This window comes from Phoca vitulina, unplaced genomic scaffold (genome assembly GCF_004348235.1).
Source record: "Phoca vitulina isolate PV1807 unplaced genomic scaffold, GSC_HSeal_1.0 scaffold6, whole genome shotgun sequence".
Lineage (NCBI taxonomy): Eukaryota > Metazoa > Chordata > Mammalia > Carnivora > Phocidae > Phoca > Phoca vitulina.
This window is the reverse complement of record NW_022589709.1, coordinates 33,859,367-33,878,733: the sequence shown is the minus strand read 5'-3', so window position 1 is coordinate 33,878,733 and position 19,367 is coordinate 33,859,367. Positions and strand designations below refer to the sequence as shown.

The window sequence follows — 19,367 nt, the reverse complement described above, 5'->3', positions numbered from 1 at the left end:
TGGGGGCGTCTGGCTGGCTCAGTTGGTACAAGCATGCGAATCTTGATCTCAGGGTTGTGAGTTCAAGCCCACACTGGGCGTGGAGCCTACTTAAAAAAAAAAAAAAAAAAGACTGTTCACTTTCCTGAATGTTTTAGATTTCAAGAAAAACATTAGCAAGAGGAATATAGAGCCATTCATTGACTTTGTAGGAGCATCGTGATCACAGTTTATATTTTTTAGTGCCTGGTTTGGCTTCACTTTTCTACTGATGCTTATGATTGAACAATGAACCAATTTAGTTTTTAAAAATTTCAGCCTTAGCATCTAAACTAGGAAGAAACCAGTTCATTTACCAAATAAAGAAAATTCAGGCTTCTAAGGGAGTTTGAAAAAACAATGGAGAAGCAAGTTCAATAATAAAAGACCCTTTGAAGTTCTTTTCCTTTAGTGTGTATTGCTTAATGAGGGTCTCATGGGCATTCCTTCCACATATTTCATGAATGCGGCCACCAAAATAAAACTTAAGCTAATTGTTTGGACTTTTTGTAAATTGAGGGATTGGGTGGTCCAGAGTTTTCTCTAGACCCCTGGTGCTGTCCGAGGAGGCCAAGCCAGTGATCTGGGATGAAGGGAGGTAAAGGCTTCCTGATGCTTTTATGGGGAGCACTTCATAAGCTGGGCTAACAGGAGAATGGGAAGTGCAGTGAGAGAATGGGTACCTTTGTGGGTTGGGTGTGCTCCTTTCCTTCCTGGACCTTGCAGCAAGCAATGACCAGGACCGTGTGGTAGTGTTTCTTAGAACAACTGCCTCAGGTGTCATTCACTGGGCAAGAAAGCTTTGGGCCATGGTATTTCTCACAGCTGAAACTGTTATTTCATAAGATTTAAAAAAGTTGTTAGAACAGTCATCATCTCAGCAGCATTATACCATTCCCAGTTTCTTTTTAGAGGAAAAATGCATGGTGGTTAGTGGGAGTGATTGAGGACAGCTAAATGTTTTAAAGATCTTTCTTTAACTTGGTATTGATAGTTTGATTTGAAGATAGAAGTAGTGTAATCCTTGTCTAGTTTCGTCTCATTCCATAATTGTCAAAATGTCCTCAATAGTTAAGTAAGGGAGGCTGCTGTGGTCCTTGGAGCTTGGTGGAAGGAACTAGTATATTCAAGATTTATCAAAGTAATGTCCGTAAGTTTGGGCTGGTTCCCCTTTATACTTATTAGCAGTATTTTCTCTGCCCTTTAAACTAAATGCTAAGTACCTAAGCCCTTTGGGCCACTGACATTGTCCTTTTAGTATCTAGATTGGGTGGCTAGTTTAAAAAACAACTCAGACGAGTGTAGAGTATTGAGTGTTAGTGGGACTAAGAAATGCTTTGCTCTTTAGAATAGCAGCCTCCCTTCCATCTGTATCAGTACAGGCTACTGAGAGGCTTGATAAGTTTTTATTCGGAGGAAGTACACAGAAAAATAATTGAATGTAAAAGGAGGGTCCAGCCTGATTTGGGGATAAGATAATAGTGTTTTGAATTAGGTAGAAATAAGCAAATGTTCACTAAAGTGTGGCTTATTTTGCTCCAGGGCAGTTTATTGCAGTTGGGTACATAGCTCTATTTTAATTAATTGCCGATTCAGGAAACACTATTGAGATAAAGTCTTGAAGAATTCATGCATAGAAGCTTTTCTTGGCAGATAATGAAATGATAATGACCATTGGTAGACAGAAATGTGGTTACAATCCCAGACTTTTGGATAATTATCATATACATTTAAATGAGTTAATGATAGTCAAACTGACCCTCAGCAAGTTGTAAATTGATGTCAATGTTTTTGCTATGAAGATTCAAGATTATCATCTCCCTTGTATTTTACCAGTCTGATGAGTCAGATGGAAAAGTATTTCAAAATTATCAGCAAAATAGTTTTTTCAAATCTGACATCAGCTCTAGCAAATTTATTCACCAGTTGAAGTATTTTCTAACCCATAAGCTTTCTGCATATGTTGAAGAGTTCTCATACATTTTCTTTGCAGATCTCCATCAGTGTTATGCATTCTCTTTAAATCACTCACAGATATTCTTTAGACCTAAATCCATTTTTCATTTTAAATAAAGAATTATGATAGGTTAACATTCTTTGAAACTATATCCAAATAGTTGATGGAATTAAAATAAACCTTTAGCTTTTGCTCTTCAGAAAGTATTTGCAGTTATGTAGATTTACCCGAGAGATTAATGAGCACAAATATTTAGACATCATTAACAGTTTCAATTACTTTTTACAACTAAGTGTTTCTCAGAGGTCCCCTGAGGATTGTCAAGGGCTGTGGGACCTATGTTATGAGGAAATTAAAAAAAAAAACTATATCTGATAAAGATTATAAATTTGATTGGAGGACAAGTTGATATAAATATAAACATTATAGTAAATGATTTAGCTTAGAAAAGGAAAATGAAATTGAAAATTAAACTCAATAATTTTATTTTTACCCAAAGGATATTAACTTTTTTTTTTTTTTAATGATTTTATTTATTTGTTTGACAGAGAGAGACACAGCGAGAGAGGGAACACAAGCAGGGGGAGTGGGAGAGGGAGAAGCAGGCTTCCCGTGGAGCAGGGAACCCCATGCGGGGCTCGATCCCAGGACTCCCGGATCATGACCTGAGCCGAAGGCAGACGCTTAATGACTGAGCCACCCAGGCGCCCCAGGATATTAGTTAACTTTTAAGGGAATGAAATGGCATATCTTTATGTGAATTCTGTTCATTATGACAGTATTCTGCACTGTTTGTATTCTTTAGTCTGGGATATCATGTTGCACTTGTTAACTTGATGTGTTTTAGGTATCCTCTAGCCAGAATTTTAACTAGAGTATTTCCTCTGTGGAGTCAACAGTGTTTCTGAATGGGGGTCGTTAAGTAGAATTAAATGATTATTATTAGGACTTTGTACATTATTATAAATTTTATATTTTCTCTTGGTTCTTTATTAATTTCATTCTAACTAACAACCAGAGAAAGTAAATGCAGGAGCGTGCGCGCGCGCGCGCACACACACACACACACACAGAATTTATTGTACAAAAAATTTTTTAGAAGATGAATGCTTTGGGCTTAAGTCTATTTTATTGAAACCAAGTAATACTGGGATTCAAATGTACTTAATTGTTTTCTTTTTTGTTGTTATTTTTCTTTTATTGTGAATTTCTTTTTACATCTTGCTAATAGCTTTTCTTTGTCTCTTATTTTCATCAAGACTAAAAATATTGCAAACCAAAATTAGTGCTCTACATTTCCTTGCTCCTTTCTTCTTTTGGGGATTCAGCAGTTGGGGTCAGAGAAGAAGCATAGAGGGAATATTTTAATACAAATTCTTGTTGCATACCATTTTACACTGTGTCAATTAACAAGTATTTTTTAAATTTGTTTTTGACAGGCCCCCACTTACCTCTTTTTAAAAAGATAATAGCTTTTATTTTTTTAAAGATTTTATTTATTTATTTGGCGGAGAAGAGACACAGCGAGAGAGGGAACAGAAGCAAGGGGAGTGGGAGATGGAGAAGCAGGCTTCCCGCGGAGCAGGGAACCCCATGCGGGGCTCGATTCCAGGACCCTAGGATCATGACCTGAGCCCAAGGCAGATGCTTAACAAGACTGAGCCACCGAGGCGCCCCAAAAGATAATAGCTTTTAAGAAGATTCTCCTCTTAAATAAATATATTAAAATATACCTTCACTATGTGCTAACTTGTTCCAAGCTTTGTTCTTAAAGCTGGAGTACAAGTAAGAATATGCAGTATGGTCTCTGCATTTGGAAAACTTACATTCCAGCAGAATAAATTTTAAAAAGATGTATATGAACACAAAAATTGGTACACTCTCTTTGAAAAAACTTGGTGGAGCACAGGTCCTATCCCACACTGCTTTCCTTAATTATATTTGGTTTTTATACTTTTATTTTTTTTTCATTTTAGAGATCTACCCATGAATCTACCTCCTTTTTATAAGACTACTGCATAGTGTAGCCTAATGGTGAAGAGTAATTCATACTGCCAGCATTCAAATCCTGGCTCCTCACTCACTAGCTCTGTGACTCTTACTTAAAGATATTACCAAGATGTTTTAGTAAGTTACGTTAAAAAACTAAAATGTGCATAGAAACTGAAAACCTTTTCTGATAACAGCTGAGATCTCGGAGACATGGTGGTTTGGGCATATTCCTGCCACAATGAGATTTTAAAAATTGGGAAACAAATGATATTTCATGTATCTTGTTTACGAAAGGCTGGAGGCCAGTATAGAAGGATTCTTTCCATTTCATATTTATTAACAATTATGCAGGAAGTGTTGCCTAAGAGTAGAGAACTATTCATTTCTACATTCAATTTAATTCTGGCTTACATGTGTTTTTCTGGTTCTGTCCAGCAAGTGTAAGATGCAACACCTTGCTATTTATACAAGTAGATCTTGTTTCAGTGTTAAATCAGGTATTAAATAAGTGGGGTTGAAATAGTTTGGAATTTAAGACCAAAAGGGGTAGTGTTAACATGAAGGTATAGAATAAAGGTACTTCTTTAACTGGTAACATTGCCTGTATTTCATGGGCTTTGGGAATGCAAACAAACTTTAGTGTTCTCACAGAAGCTTAATAAGAAACTAGCTTTACTAGTGAATTTCAATTTCTGCTAGTACCGGTGACACCCTTATTTTATTATTATTTTGGCTGAATGAATGTAACTTGGCAGCTCCTTTTTGTCTCTGAGAATCTATTGTGAATTTCGGCAATTTACCTCCCTACCTCCACCCTGCCAGAAGTCTCTGGGTCTGTCGTTCGTTTGTTTTTTCTCACAAAGATAATATCCTGAACTTCTGAATCATATAAGGTAGTGATTTTGACTAAAGAGCAAGGTGAGGTAGGTAAGGAATAATCCTTTAAGTGTTTGGTGGCTATCTGGGTGGATTGCATGGGAATGGAGTAGAGGCATTCCTCTCCTGAGTCACAGCTGTTCCTGGGAAACCTCAGCATTAAGAAGATCGTGTTTTCCCACAGGAGTAAGTTACTGGAGTTCACATTTCTGCCCAAGAATGTCCAAAGAGGCAGAAATGGTATATTATGAAAGCAGAAGTACCACTTGTTTAGAACTCCATTTTCTCAATGGTGAAAACCACATTTCCAGTTCTCCATATATGTACATGCTTCTTCAGCCAGGAACCATCAATTACATATGACAGAAAAAATACGGTTGTCTTATATTTGGTTCCTACTAGAGTTGGCACCCAGCATAATACCCCATATGTTAGATGCTCATTAAATGTTACCTGAGACTAATGTGACTTCAAACAACTCCAAAACAAACTTTAAGTAACAATTGTGTTTTTGTTTTTACTCTTTTAATTTTGTTTTTTTTTTCCCCAAGGAAAGTTGAATTTCAGTGCTCATTTCCCTTTTCTATATATTTCTCTCTAGCAAATAGAGTAATTCCAAATCACTTTTTCTGAATATTCTTATCAGTGTTCATTCAGCTTTCCTTGCCACTAAAATGCCTTTTGAGTACTTGCTGTGTTTTAGACCCTGTGCTTTGTACAGGGAAGATAGTGCTAAATGAGAAATGGCTTTAGTGTTTGAGGGGAAGGAAGATGAAGGTTAGCGGGAGGGATTCTCTTACTCTGAAGTATTTTCAGAATCAAAATTAGAGAATGACCCAATATTTTCCTTCTTCTTTCATCTTCTGTGCTTATTGCATCGCTAGAGAGCTGCTTTGCATTTGAGACCAGAGTGATGCAGTGAAATCAATTTCTCTTCCTGCCAGTGCTGTGGGCCTTCTGGCTGACCTGTTCTTGGGGTACTTTGTCTTTCATTAGAGAGCCACAAAAACAAATGCCAAGCCAATTAGAAGGGACTCTTAAAAAGGAATTTCCTGTTATCCCAGAATTGGTAAAAAGGCATGAATTGGTCTGCATAAGAATTCAAGTGGCCTCAGGGATAAAATAGGGGAAGCTCCGCCATTGAAAGGCAGGGTGCTCTGTTGGGTGACACAACAGAGTAACTAATGGTCTGAGTTACTGTAGTACAGTATGAGCTGAGATATGAAAGCATGAATTTTAGACATGACACCAACCAGGAGGAGAAACTGGATGTTTCTTTCCTGATGTGAAAGGATAAAAGTTAAATGACATTTTGAGGAGAACAAAACCTTAACTCCTTAGTGGCCCAATAACATAAATTATGATATGTAAACTGTGAAGACATTTATTCAGCATCTCCTTCCCCTTTAAAATAAATCTGCATTCCCCCCCTTACTCAGTATATTTATGGAGTTATTATTTAGAAATGGTATAGGCAGTGTATTAACTCAGCCTGCCATAACAAAAAACTATACGACCAGGTAGCTTAAACCAAAGAAATTTTATTTTCTTACAGTTGTGTTTAGAAGTCCAAGATCAAGGTGCCAGCATGGTTGGGTTCTGGTTCTTCCTGGCTCTCCTTCATGGAGAGAAGCCTTGGCCGCCTTCTTGCTTCATCCTCACTTGGCTTTTCCTTTGTGTGCAGAGCTCCATGTCTCTCTCTTCTTATAAGAACACCAGTCTTAGCAGCCCCACCTTGATGACCTCATTTAACCTTAGTTATCTCTTTAAAAGCCCTGTCTCCAAGTATAGTCACATTGGGGGTTAACACTTCAATGTGTGAATTTGGGGGGGAATAGGGAGTCATCCTTTTGGATAGTTTATCTCAAGGTAAAGAAGATTGTGTTTTTCTATAGGCACAAATTATTGGAGTCTACATTCCTTCTAACTGAGGATGCTGAAAGGAACAAACGGTTCAGTTCTTTTTTTCTGGACCCAGGAATCCAGGATGATTCAGAACCCCTTATCCCTTCCTGCCCTCCTATAAAGTTATGCAGACCGCCTATATATTTATTTTTCTTACTTAATGTATTTTACTCTATATGCCTTTTCAAACAGTATAATGAAACTGCAGTGCTTGAATTATGGTATCTGGAGAGTCGGAAATTTTTTCTTTATCTTTGAAGGCAAGAGTTATGCTTCTCAAATCTTTTGGTATCAGGACCCCTTTTATACTCTTAGAAATGATTGTGAACCCCTAAGTGATTTTGTTTATATGGGCTATATCTCTAGATATTTACTGCAGTAGAAATTAGCACTGAAATTTTTTAAAAAATAAAAATAAATTAATACAATAAAAAAACCTTTTACGTGTTAACATAAATGAGTTTTTTTTTTTTTAAAGATTTTATTTATTTATTTGACAGAGAGAGAGACAGCGAGAGAGGGAACACAGCAGGGGCAGAGGGAGAGGGAGAAGCAGGCTTCCCGCAGAGCAGGGAGCCGGATGCGGGGCTCGATCCCAGGACCCTGGGATCATGACCTGAGCCAAAGGCAGATGCTTAATGACTGAGCCACTCAGGCACCCCAACATAAATGACATTTTTAAGTGAAAAAAAGCTATCCTCCAAAACAAATTAGTGAGAGCAATTATCTTATGTCATTGCAAATCTCTCTAATGTCTGGCTTAATAGAAGACAACTGGGTTTTCAGATTTGCTTCTGTGTTCAATCTGTTGTATCATGTGTTGTGTAGCCCGTGGAAAACTCCACTGTATACTTATGAGAGAATGGGAATGAAAACGGCAAATAACATCTCAATATGAAAACAGTTTTTGGCCTTGAGGGCCACTAAAAGAGTATCAGGGATTCCCAGGGGTACCCATACTGCACCTTGAGAACTGATACTTTAAACATTAAACCTGCTTTTACAGGGCCGGGAGAGGAATGCCTTCGCAGTCTATAGCAGGTAGAAAGCGGAGCTGATGGAATTGGGCAGCAAGTGTCTTAAGATAGATCTAGGTCATAGGAGGAGGAAATGTTCTAGCCAGGCATATCTGACGAGCCACACCTCAAGATGCCTCGGTTATTTGAGGACTCTAAGGTCATTTTATTCCAGCCCTGGATGGTTTTTGGGAGGACATAAATTTTTAAAAATGATTAAATTATCTTTTAAAAAATTGATTTTTATCTATTTTCTGTTTATACCTGCAGGATTTTTCAACAAGCTGCCCCTCTTTCTCAATACACCCTCCCTCCAACATACACTTAATATGGATACATTATTTAACTCCTCAGTCCTTGAGTGAGGTCTTAGACTTATCTTAATTATAATGAATTAAAGGCCTACAAAGTTCAATTATTTTTGTTTTCTGTTTGTCTTTAACTATGGAGTCCAGAATGAAACAAAACCCTTTGTACCATACTTGCCCCATCATAGAATGATCTAGACCTTTAAGAGAACTGAAGTCAACCTTCTTTTTTTCTCTGGGCTCTTTGGGGCCATGAGTAACTAGGACTGATCTACTTAAAACTGTCTTGCCCCCAAAATAAGACATGGTAAACCGTGATCACATGGAAACATGGAAACCCTGGCATGTACACATAAGTTCAGCCAACTTGAGCTAGAGTTCTAGAAAAATAGGTAATAGACCCACCCATGCTAACACATCTATTTGAAGTACTTTGAAATAGTTATTAATATTAAAGAGAAAGCCTTTAACTCTGGGTGTTTATAGTAAGTGTCAGGAATACTTTTAAAAACAGGTCATGATCCTGGGGTCCTGGGATCAAGCCCCACGTCCCGCTCCCTGCTCAGCGGAGAGCCTGCTTCTCCCTCTCCCTCTGCCTGCCACTCTGCCTACTTGTGCTCTCTCTCTACCTCTCTGTCAAATAAATAAATAAAATCTTTAAAAAAACCAAAAAAAAAAAAAAACAGGAGACCTTTTATGCTTCCTTTGTGTGAGTGGACAAAAAGTAATTTTGTAACAAAGTCCTGAAGTCTGGTGGGTGAATGTGTAGTTATTGTTCAAATAAACCTCTCAAATTGGCCTTTTTATAATTAAAATCAGAGTACCAAAGTGTTGCATATTCCTGATTCTTGGTGTTACATTTTTTCAACTTAAAGCAAAACAAAAAAGCTTTATATAATTTATGCCTCCCTCCATCCTCATTCCTAGGCAGTTACTGACCTGCTTTGTGTTACTACAGATGAGTTTATTTTCTACTTTTATAGACTATTTAAAAAGATTTTATTTATTTATTTGACAGACCGCGCAAGCAGGGGGAGCAGCAGGGAGAGAGAGGCAGATGCTTAACCTACTGAGCTACCCGGGTGCCCTTAACCTTTATAGAATTTTATGTAAATAGAATTATATAGATTTTGTATAAATGGAATCATGCACTGTCTTTTTTGGCCTGCTTTTTTCACTCAGTATAATTTATTTTGAAACTCATCCATGTAATATCAGTAGTTCTTTTTTTCTTTTTTCTTTTTAAATTGCTGAATAGTATTCTGTTGTATTGATATATCATTTGTTTGTCCATTCACCTCTCAATGGATGTTTGTTTCCAGTTTGAGTTATTATAAAGCTGTTGTGAACACTCAAATACAAGTTTCTGTGTAGACAATTTGTTTTTGTTTCTCTTAGTTAAGTACCTAGGAGATGATTGATAGGGTCATTTGGTAGCTATATGTTTTAACTTTTAAAGAAACTGCCAACTGTTTTCCAAACTGGTTTTACCTGGGGCGACTGGGTGGCTCAGTCGTCTGCCTTCGGCTCAGGTCATGATCTCAGGGTCCTGGGAATGAGCCCCGCGTTGGGCACCCTAGCAGGGACGTTGCTTCTCTCTCTCTCCCTCTGCCGCTCCCCCTTTGTGCTCTCTCACTCTCTCTGTCAAATAAATAAAATCTTTAAAAAAACCCCAAGAACTGGTTTTACCATTTCACATTTCCATCAGCAGTGTATGAGAGTGCTTATTCTCCACATCCTTGCCAAAATTTGGTATGATTACTTTTTTTAATTTTAGCCAATCTAGTGTGTGCATAGTGGTATCTCAGTGTGGTTTTAATTTCATTTCCCTGATGACTACTGATGTTGAACATATTTTCATAATTTTTTTTGGCCTTAGTTCATCTGTTTTTTTGTGACATGGCTGTTCAAATCTTTTTGCCCAGTTATTGAGTTACAAGGGCTGTTTATGTATTTTGGGTACATGTTTACACAAAGGTATTTAAAAAAAAGGTTACACAAATGTGTAATATATATAACACATGTATAACACGTGTATCATATATATTACACAAACATACAATAATAGTTCCATATATATAAAAAAAATAAAGATGTTACTCTTTCATTTCCGGTTTCCATAGTTTTCTGTTAAGAAACCCATGGTGGCAGGGCGCCTGGGTGGCTCAGTTGTTAAGCATCTGCCTTCGGCTCAGGTCATGATCCCAGGGTCCTGGGATCGAGCCCTGCGTCAGGCTCCCTGCTCGGTGAGAAGCCTGCTTCTCCCACTCCCCCTGCTTGTGTTCCCTCTCTGTGTCTCTCTCTGTCAGATAAATGAATAAAATCTTTAAGAAAAAGAAAGAAAGAAAGAAATCCACGGTGGGATGGCTGGCTGGCTCAGGCCATAGAGCATGCGACTCTTGATCTCTGGGTCATGAGTTTGACCCATGGGGCGTAGAATTTACTTTAAAACAAAAACAAAACCAAAAAAACTCATGGTAATTTGAACTGATATTACCTTATATGTAATAAGTCACTTTTTTTTCCTAGCTGGTTTCAAGTTTTTCTTTACTTTTGGTTGTTAGCAGTTTGATTGTTTGGGTCTTGGTTTCATTGTCTTTGGACTTTTTTTCCCTTTTTTTTTTCATTGAACTTCTTGAATTTATAAATATATGTCTTTCACCATATTTGCAAAGTTTTGGGCCATTATTTCTTTTTTTTTTTTTAAAGATTTTATTTATTTATTTGACAGAGAGAGACACAGCGAGAGAGGGAACACGAGCAGGGGAAGTGGGAGAGGGAGAAGCAGGCTTCCCATGGAGCAGGGAGCCCCATGTGGGGCTCGATCCCAGGACCCTGGGACCATGACCTGAGCTGAAGGCAGACACTTAACGACTGAGCCACCCAGGCACCCCTGGGCCATTGTTTCTTGATAATTTTTCTGTCTCAGTATTTTTTTCCTGTCATTCTGGGACTCCCAATTACATATATATTAGTCCTTTTGTTACTTTCTTACAGGTCCTTGTGGCACTGTTCATTTTTTTTCTCAATCTTTCTTTCCTTTTCTGTGGGTTCTTCAAATAGAGTAATTTGGTTGTAAGAAGTATTTATTGTCTGATACGTAAATCATAATCAAAATTGACTGTTAGTTGTGCTCGTAAACCCCCTGAAAAATAGCTGGAGTAGAGCTGCAGTGAAACTTGGTTCAGTGAAGAAATCTAAAGTAAAACTTAAAAAAAAATCCCACACAATATGATTTGCTATAAACTTTTAAGTTGCTAATTGAAATGTATTTTTAAGCAAATTGGCCAATTTGGTGTTTGGGGTATGGAGGTGTCATTTTCTATATTAGTAGTCTTTTATCAGTTAGGACAGTGAGTTCTGTTTCCCAACAAAGAGCGGTGCAGTCATTTTTTCCCAATGATGACTGTGTTGAGACCAGTCTTTGTAAGAAGATGGGAAAGTAATAAAATGTGTTAGAAATACTTGCATTAAAAAAACAAATTTTAAGAATTGGTGAAGTGTCTTCTCTTAGCCAGAAAACTCCTATATTTATGATTATGCAGAGTCTGTCATCCCAAGTATCATGTTTTCTGGTACCAGGATTCAACTAGTACTGCAGCGTAGAAGGAGACAGGAAATTGATTTTCTCAAAAAATCAGGTATAGAACAATGTGAGAAATTTCCCTAAAAATATAATTTTTTCGATCATATCTAGTCTCTGTTTTGTCTGAGATCAGGATGGAACCATGTTGCTCAGTCTTGAACTGTCAGCCTCTCTGTTCAATTTTAATATGTTCATTTTTCTTCTTCCGGTTTGGATTTAAAGTCTTGAGAATTCATTTTATTATGAAATGTAAAAACTCATTTTTTAAAAAACATATTATAGTTCTTTTCTCTTTTTGAAGGGGAAAGAATATCTAGAATAAAGTAATAGCTGTAGCATCTTGTAGACTTGCTCCTTAGGTTGATGAGCGCTTGTACAATGTTCCAAAGTTCCCTATTATCTGAAAAGGACTCTTAAAACAAAACAAAACAAAACAAAAACAAAACAAAAAAACTTGTCTACCATGGCACAAGAAGAAATTACTTCTCTGAGGTTGCTTAACCATTTCCTGTAAGTCTGAGAAAGTGGTTGTTTTCAAAATCATTGAGCTGAATTTGGGTAGAACTAAACTTAGCTGAGCAGTTCTGTGGGTTAAATTTGCTCATTGTTTCACTTCCAATTTCCTTGTAGAAAAGTTAAAATTTAAAAATTAAAAAAGAAGTCTTAGTTTCATTCATTTTTACTAACCAGCTGAGTAACTTTGAAGAAAAATTAATTATCTGTAAAATATAATAGGTTTAAAGGGTCTCATAAAAAGCTTTTAGTTTTCTAAAGTAGCAAACAAAGTAAAGTTTCAGTAAAATGGGTATTATATTTGGATAATTTCATAATCCTTTTTTTTTTTAAGATTTTATTTATTTATTTAATTAACAGAGAGAGAGACACAGCGAGAGAGCGAACACAAGCAGGGGGAGTGGGAGAGGGAGAAGCAGGCTTCCCGCCCAGCAGGGAGTCCAATGTGGGGCTTGATCCCAGGACCCCGGGATCATGACCTGAGCCGAAGGCAGTTGCTTAACCAACTGAGCCACCCAGGCGCCCCGATAATTTCATAATCCTAATGAGTGGGAGAAAGTTCACTTTACTGCCTATGATGAAGTCATAACAGGGAATGTAATTGGGCAAAATCAAATAGCACTTTTTGAGTACCTACTAAATGCCTGGCAGACAGAGTTGTGGAAACCATAGTGCAGTGTCTGACACACGGTGGTAGTTGTATCAATCTCTGGCACCGTCCTAACCCTCTCTGTAGCTCTTCAGCTCTGACCTAGAGGTGGCTCTGTGACCACCCCAGATCCAGAGGCTGCAAAGACATGGGGCTTTTCTCTGGCACATGGGACCTGGTTTGACATTCCCCGGACTATTGCTAGTCGTGGCACATGGCCTAGAAGGGATTAGCTACTACAGTCAGAAAAATGTAGGTTTGAAATTTGGCCATGCCACTTACCAGCAAGTTATTTGACCTCTCTGATTCTCATTTCTTCATCTATAAAATGTTGTGGGGATTAAATGTTGTGGGGATTAAATCTCAGTTTTGTCTTAAGGGATAGATTAGTCTGTAAGAATTATACACCACGATATTAATAGCTTACTATGTGGGTGATGGATAAATCACTCATCTTTGCTGTGTAACAAATGAGATGACATATGTAAAATGCTGACTAATAATACCAAAAGCTAATAATTATTTAGCACTTTAGTATGTGCTAGGCTCTGTTCTAAATGCTTTACACATATCTTTAATTCTCACAACTCAGTGAGATAGGTACCATTATTATCTCCATTTTACAAATGAGCAAATTGAACTTGGGAAGATGAAATAACTTGTTCAAGGTTACAGAGGAAGTGACAGAACACTCCAGTTTCAGAGACATTCTTAACTACTCTGCTGTGCCCAAGCTCATTGTTAGCGCATGCTAAAGCCCTTAGTGAATGTTGGCTTTTATCATCATCATTATTGGTGGTGGCATTAAGATGGTGGTTGTGATCATGAACTCGGTCTTACTTTTTTCATTGTCTGAAATGGTCCTGTACTAAGACCCAAGGCAGAGCGTCCTCATCTATCAATGAGGGAGTAAGAAACTATGAAGTCGTATACTTCAAGGCCCTTGGGCTTTGGAGGAAAAGCCCACACAGTTGCACACAGCTGCACACAGTTTTTGTATAAAGAATGCTGTGTGTTCTGCATACCAGGTGTTCTGTTCTAATGGGTCAGAGTTCAAGTCTGACCATGAGGCCCTGCTTGTGTTCCCATTTCCAAGATGTCATAGAATCATAGAACTTTTTTTTTTTTTTTAAAGATTTTATTTATTTATTTGACAGAGAGAGAGATAGCAAGAGCAGGAACACAAGCAGGGGGAGTGGGAGAGGGAGAAGCAGGCTTCCTGCCGAACAGGGAGCCCGATGTGGGACTCGATCCCAGGACCCTGGGATCATAGAATCATAGAACTTTTATGTACAGTGTAATCTCAGTTTTGTCTTAAGGGATAGATTAGTCTGTAAGAATTATACACCACAATATTAATAGTTTACTATGTGGGTGATGGATAAATCACTCATCTTTGCTGTGTAACAAATGACAAAACTTAATGGCTTAAAATAATAACCATTTTATTTGCTCCCAATTTTGTAGGTCAACAATTTGTACTGGGCTCAGCTGGATGTTTCTTCCAATGGTCTTGCCTGAGGTCACTTGTAGCAGCCGTCATTTAGCAGCTTAATTTGGAGCTGGAAGATTTAAAATAGCTTAACCGGCGTATCTGGCAGTTGGTGCTGCCTGTTGGCTGGGCTTGTTTTTCCAACGTCGTTCCTCATCCACAGGGAGGCTAACTCAGATTTATGCTCATGGGCCTTTCAGGTCAGTAGAAGAGAAATAATGAAAGCGACAAGGCCTCCTAAAGCTAGGGTTGGAAATTTTATAGTGTCACTTCTGCATTCCATTGACAGAAGCAAGGTTTAAAGCCATTAGATTCAAGGGGTGGAGATAGAGATTCCACTTCTTAATAGGAAGTCCAATGGAAGGTCAGTAGCAAGTTCTGTCTTGGTATCCCAGTTACTTGATTTCACCGTCCAGGGCCATTTCTAAAACACCCCAACAGTGTTGGTAATTTTTCATCAGTTCATTAACTTCAGATCTTGAGAAATTAAAGTATGATCTGTACATGTTTGAGGGGGTTTTCCTTTTTTTATACATATAAAAAGTAGAAAATATAGATAATAAAAACACCCAACATACCCAGAAATAACCTCCCAGAAATAACTAGTATTAACATTTTTATTTACAGTGTATCCAACGGATGAATATTTATTTACTTAAAATTCTGTAACCACCCGCCTCTTAATACGATACTTTGAACACCTTTCCATGTTTAAAATAGAAGTAAATAACTTTTATGATGTAAATAATTTTTATGTCTGCCTAGTATTTTACTAGGTATTAATATACCTATCCCCTATTGTTCCATACTTAGATTGTTTCCTTTTTCTTGCTGTGTAAACAAGACAGCTGTAAACATTCTTATATATACATCTTTCTGCAGTTACTCATGGGATGCATTTCTCTTGTGGAGTTACTTGGTCAAAGACTATATTTTAAGTTTTGAAATGTATTGATGAGACATGATTTTAAACATTCTGTGGTTTAATTTCATCAGTAAGTATAACTGCAGAGCAAAGTTCTTAAGTGTTATAGTAAAATTATTCTTTTTTTTTTTTTAAATATTTTATTTATTTGACAGAGAGAGACACAGCGAGAGAGGGAACACAAGCAGGGGGAGTGGGAGAGGGAGAAGCAGGCCTCCCGCCGAGCAGGGAGCCCGATGTGGGGCTCGATCCCAGGACCCTGAGATCATGACCTGAGCCGAAGGCAGACGCTTAACGACTGAGCCACCCAGATGCCCCTAGTAAAATTATTCTTTAGACATTCACAAGTAGATGTATATATATTATGATTTGTGTTTGGGGGAACTTAGATGTGTGTGTGCTCTTGATTGTCAGGATGAACTATTAGGGTGAACCTTAGATTTAGATCACTTTTCCTTTAACATGATCTCATATATAATAAATATCTTTGAAAACCTAGTTAAGAATGGACACCATAAAGAAAAATACATTGCTTTAGCATTTCAAGTCAAAATGTGTAAACTTAGTTACTAATATTGTCTTATTGACTAAAGCTTTTATTTTGCATGTGGGTCCACTGATTAGAGTTCTTCATATTTCTTCTGTGCTACCCATGATGTATCTGTAATTTCCAGGTCTTTTTTTTTTTTTTTCCAAGTGGTTTGAGAACTTAGACATTTGGAAGCTTGGGGGCAAAAATTCTTCTGTAGGGCCCTCCTTCCCCAATCTTTTTGTTTTACTTACTAATACTTAATTTGGCAGCCCTGTTATTTGGGGGACTCACTTTTGTAGGGTCTTTCTGCTGCATGCTCAGTTTTCACAGAAACCGTTTTCTTTCTTTTTTTCATTTAATGCAATAATTATTATATAACTACAATTATAGTTTTAGCTAGCATATATTGATTGGAGAACAACCAATCCTTGGCAAGAATACAGCTGCTCTTGTGGGGACATAGTGCTTGGACCTTCTAGAGAGTAGCCCTTTTGGCACTCAGTGGGCACCTGGCATCAGAAAATGTCTTTCGAGGGGAATGGAGAACATCGGTTAATTTGGAGGTTTAAGTGGACATAAGTTAAAAGCACACCTACTTTGTTGAGGTAAAAAATTTTCTTCCTTTACTGAAGGAAATTACTCTTCTCTCATTTTTTTATTCTTGTTTTACAATTAAGGTTTGTATTAAACTACAGGTATTTGTTTGTCCCTCTCCTTGATCCTTTACATTAAATTCCATATCCGAAGCATTTCATGGCAGCCTTCTTTATGTGCTGTAGCCCTTGTTTGTGTCTGATACTCTTGGTTATTGGCATTCTCTAGTAGAATGCCTCCTTTTCATCTTAAATGTTCTCCTTGATATTTAAAATAATGTGCTTCATAGCTGCAACATAAAAGTAGCCAGTTCATCTTCTTTGCTGTTCCCCTCATGCACTGAAATGTTGACTTTTGCTTATAGGACTACAAAACTGCACAGAAAATAACAGCTGTGATTAGACTCGGGGAATATAATGTGGTGTAGAATTTGAAGATGGTGAAAAATTTATTGACTGAGTGTTTTAGTTTGGTAAAATAAAATTGATAGCTATGTAATGCTGCCCTTTAGGTTATTTTAATCAGAAAGTGTGAGCATTATATAAATTTAAATTGCCTTCTTACAAATTGTAGCTGTCATTGGTTATCTGAGTTTTATTGTGTAAATGCAATTATAGTAAATGAACATGGCCTTTAGATACACTTAATCCCTAGAGATATTTTGGGAAGGGTTGTAGTATCTTTACAATCAAGGCAGCCATTTGGCAAATATCTCAGAAGTCAGAGGACTTAAAATATAAAACCTGTGTATTAAAATCTCTGTGAAACAGATAGAATTATCTCAAGTTATCCTGTTCCACACTGGCTGAAATCCTCTATGGACATTGCTGTTGCTGATCTTAAAAGACATCGAGAGGCTGGAATTGTTGCTTATGTTATCATTTGGTATTTGTGGCACAGACGATAAAATGGGGTTTTGGGGCTTGACTTATTTTATGAATTTATTTACTGATGTGTGCTGTGGGTGACATATAAGCATCTTCTATAGTAAAAGGTGTAAGGGGGAAATTGTACTGATGCATCTTAAAGAGAAATGCTAGTGTGCTTGGCTGAAAAGTAAAAGATGTGTTTATTTGCTTATGATTTTGAAGCTCCTACCATAATTATTTAATATATGAGCAATAAACTATTAATGTAGCACTTCAAAGTTTGCAAAGTGTTATGACCCATTTATCTTATTTGACCCCTGTGATAATCTAAGCAGACAGGGCAGTCGTTATCTCCATTTTACCTGTAAGAAAACTGAGATCCCAAGAACACACTAAGTGGTGGAGTCAGAACCAGAATCCACAGGTTCCTCAGCACTAAACTTTATGCCTCCTAAACCATAATTGATTTAAATTATACACTGGCTTTGAGGGAAGAGGGGGAAATGTAGTAAGAAGTCCGAAGAGTCAGTGTCCAGAAGAAATGAAATGCAGTGACTCAAAGCCCATAACCACTGAAGTACTACTAAGCCCTGCTGATTTAGGACCCAGCGCGACAGCAGGTGTTAACCTCATAGCTAGCATATTAATTCTATCTTACTCCAAGTTTCAGTAAACCTGGGTTTAGCCCTTGGAGAATCTATGAATGGACATGGAGGTAATTTTCATTAATTAATACTTACTTTTAATGTCTTGGGTGTTGCTGCTTTCATTTCAGCATTTATTACAGCTGTTTTCCCTGCAGGGCAGCAGGGATACCAAGATGAATGAGAGAAGAGCCCTTCCCTGGAGGAACTGTTTAAATACGAAGCAAAATCTATAATTACAATTTACCTATGCAGAACTTCCCTTCTTTATAGGTTAAACCAGGCCTTGAAATTTTTCTAAACCTTCTCGCCTTCAAACTATAATTCTGTAATAAGCAAAAAGTTACAGAATTAAAATGTAGAAAAATTCTAGAAAAATGCATGGAGCAGGTTTTGGAACTTCATATTTCATCCTAAATGTGAAAGGCTGTATAAGCATTTTGTGTGCACAACTATCATTTTCCCCATTTGAGAGGCTGCCAGGGGTTTGTAGTGTGGAAAGAGTGAGGTGACTCATGATTTGGGAATGATTGTTTTGATCTCTCCCTGTAGGCTGTAGAACATTGGCAGGGCGGCCAGCATAATTAACACTGCACAGTCTAATTATAAACACAGCTCTGTGCACACTGGCTACCAAAGAAGAAAGCCTGCACTGGATAAACAATCAAGTTGGCAGGATTACTTGCGAATGATGACTAGATAATGTCAAGTTTACTATAAATCAAATTGCTTTCCCTAGATTGTCTCAGAAGTTACCATAGGGGAAAAAGATATCATCTGTGAAAGTCTCACTGGGTTATTTTTTTAAGGGCCCATTTAAGCATTTCTTTATTGCAGGCCTTCTAACCTTTTCATCCTGAGACCAGTTAGGCATCTTAATTTTTATAGTGTGCTATTTTAGGGAGAGTAGGGGAATGGGTCACAGTAGGACATTTGTTCCAGTAATAGTTGAATTGATTTTAAAAAGGTGAAAGAAACTAGGGATTTGAAAAGACTGCATTGGACTAGTGTAATAAAGAGCAAGAAAAGAGAGTCCTGTGGGCTGAGGAGAGTGAAGAGTGTGGGCTAAGGGTAAAATGTGAAGTGACCACAACAGCCATGCATGCTTGAGAGAAACTGAGATGTATGTTACACATACATGGTCTCACATACCGGTCGGAGGCAGAGCGAACACTGTGCGTGGTTGTATGTGTTTAAGGATTTGTTGAAGCATGGCTGAGAGCTGAGGAATGATCTAGTTAGTTTAAATATAGGTTTGGCCATTGAGTCCCTGAGATTTAGAACAATGGTGCTGGCTCTGGAGATTGGTTTCACAAAACTGTAACCTGAACTACTGCAGGATGGTTGTATTTCTGCAGAATGAACCTCAGAGTTGTGATTTACCCTAAATAAATTAAGCACTTTAAATCAAATGCTTAAAAATGAGGCCCTTCTTTTTTCTTTTTCTTTTTCTTATTGAGAAGTACTCAGTTAAAATTTTAAATGGGCACT

At 37.5% G+C, this 19,367-nt stretch overlaps 1 protein-coding gene across 1 annotated transcript in view; it reads left to right on the top strand.

Moving 5' to 3' along the window:
• The window catches only part of LNPEP (leucyl and cystinyl aminopeptidase), an 85,573-nt gene that overhangs the window by 5,700 nt on the left and 60,506 nt on the right, over positions 1–19,367 (top strand). The window lies entirely within an intron of this gene.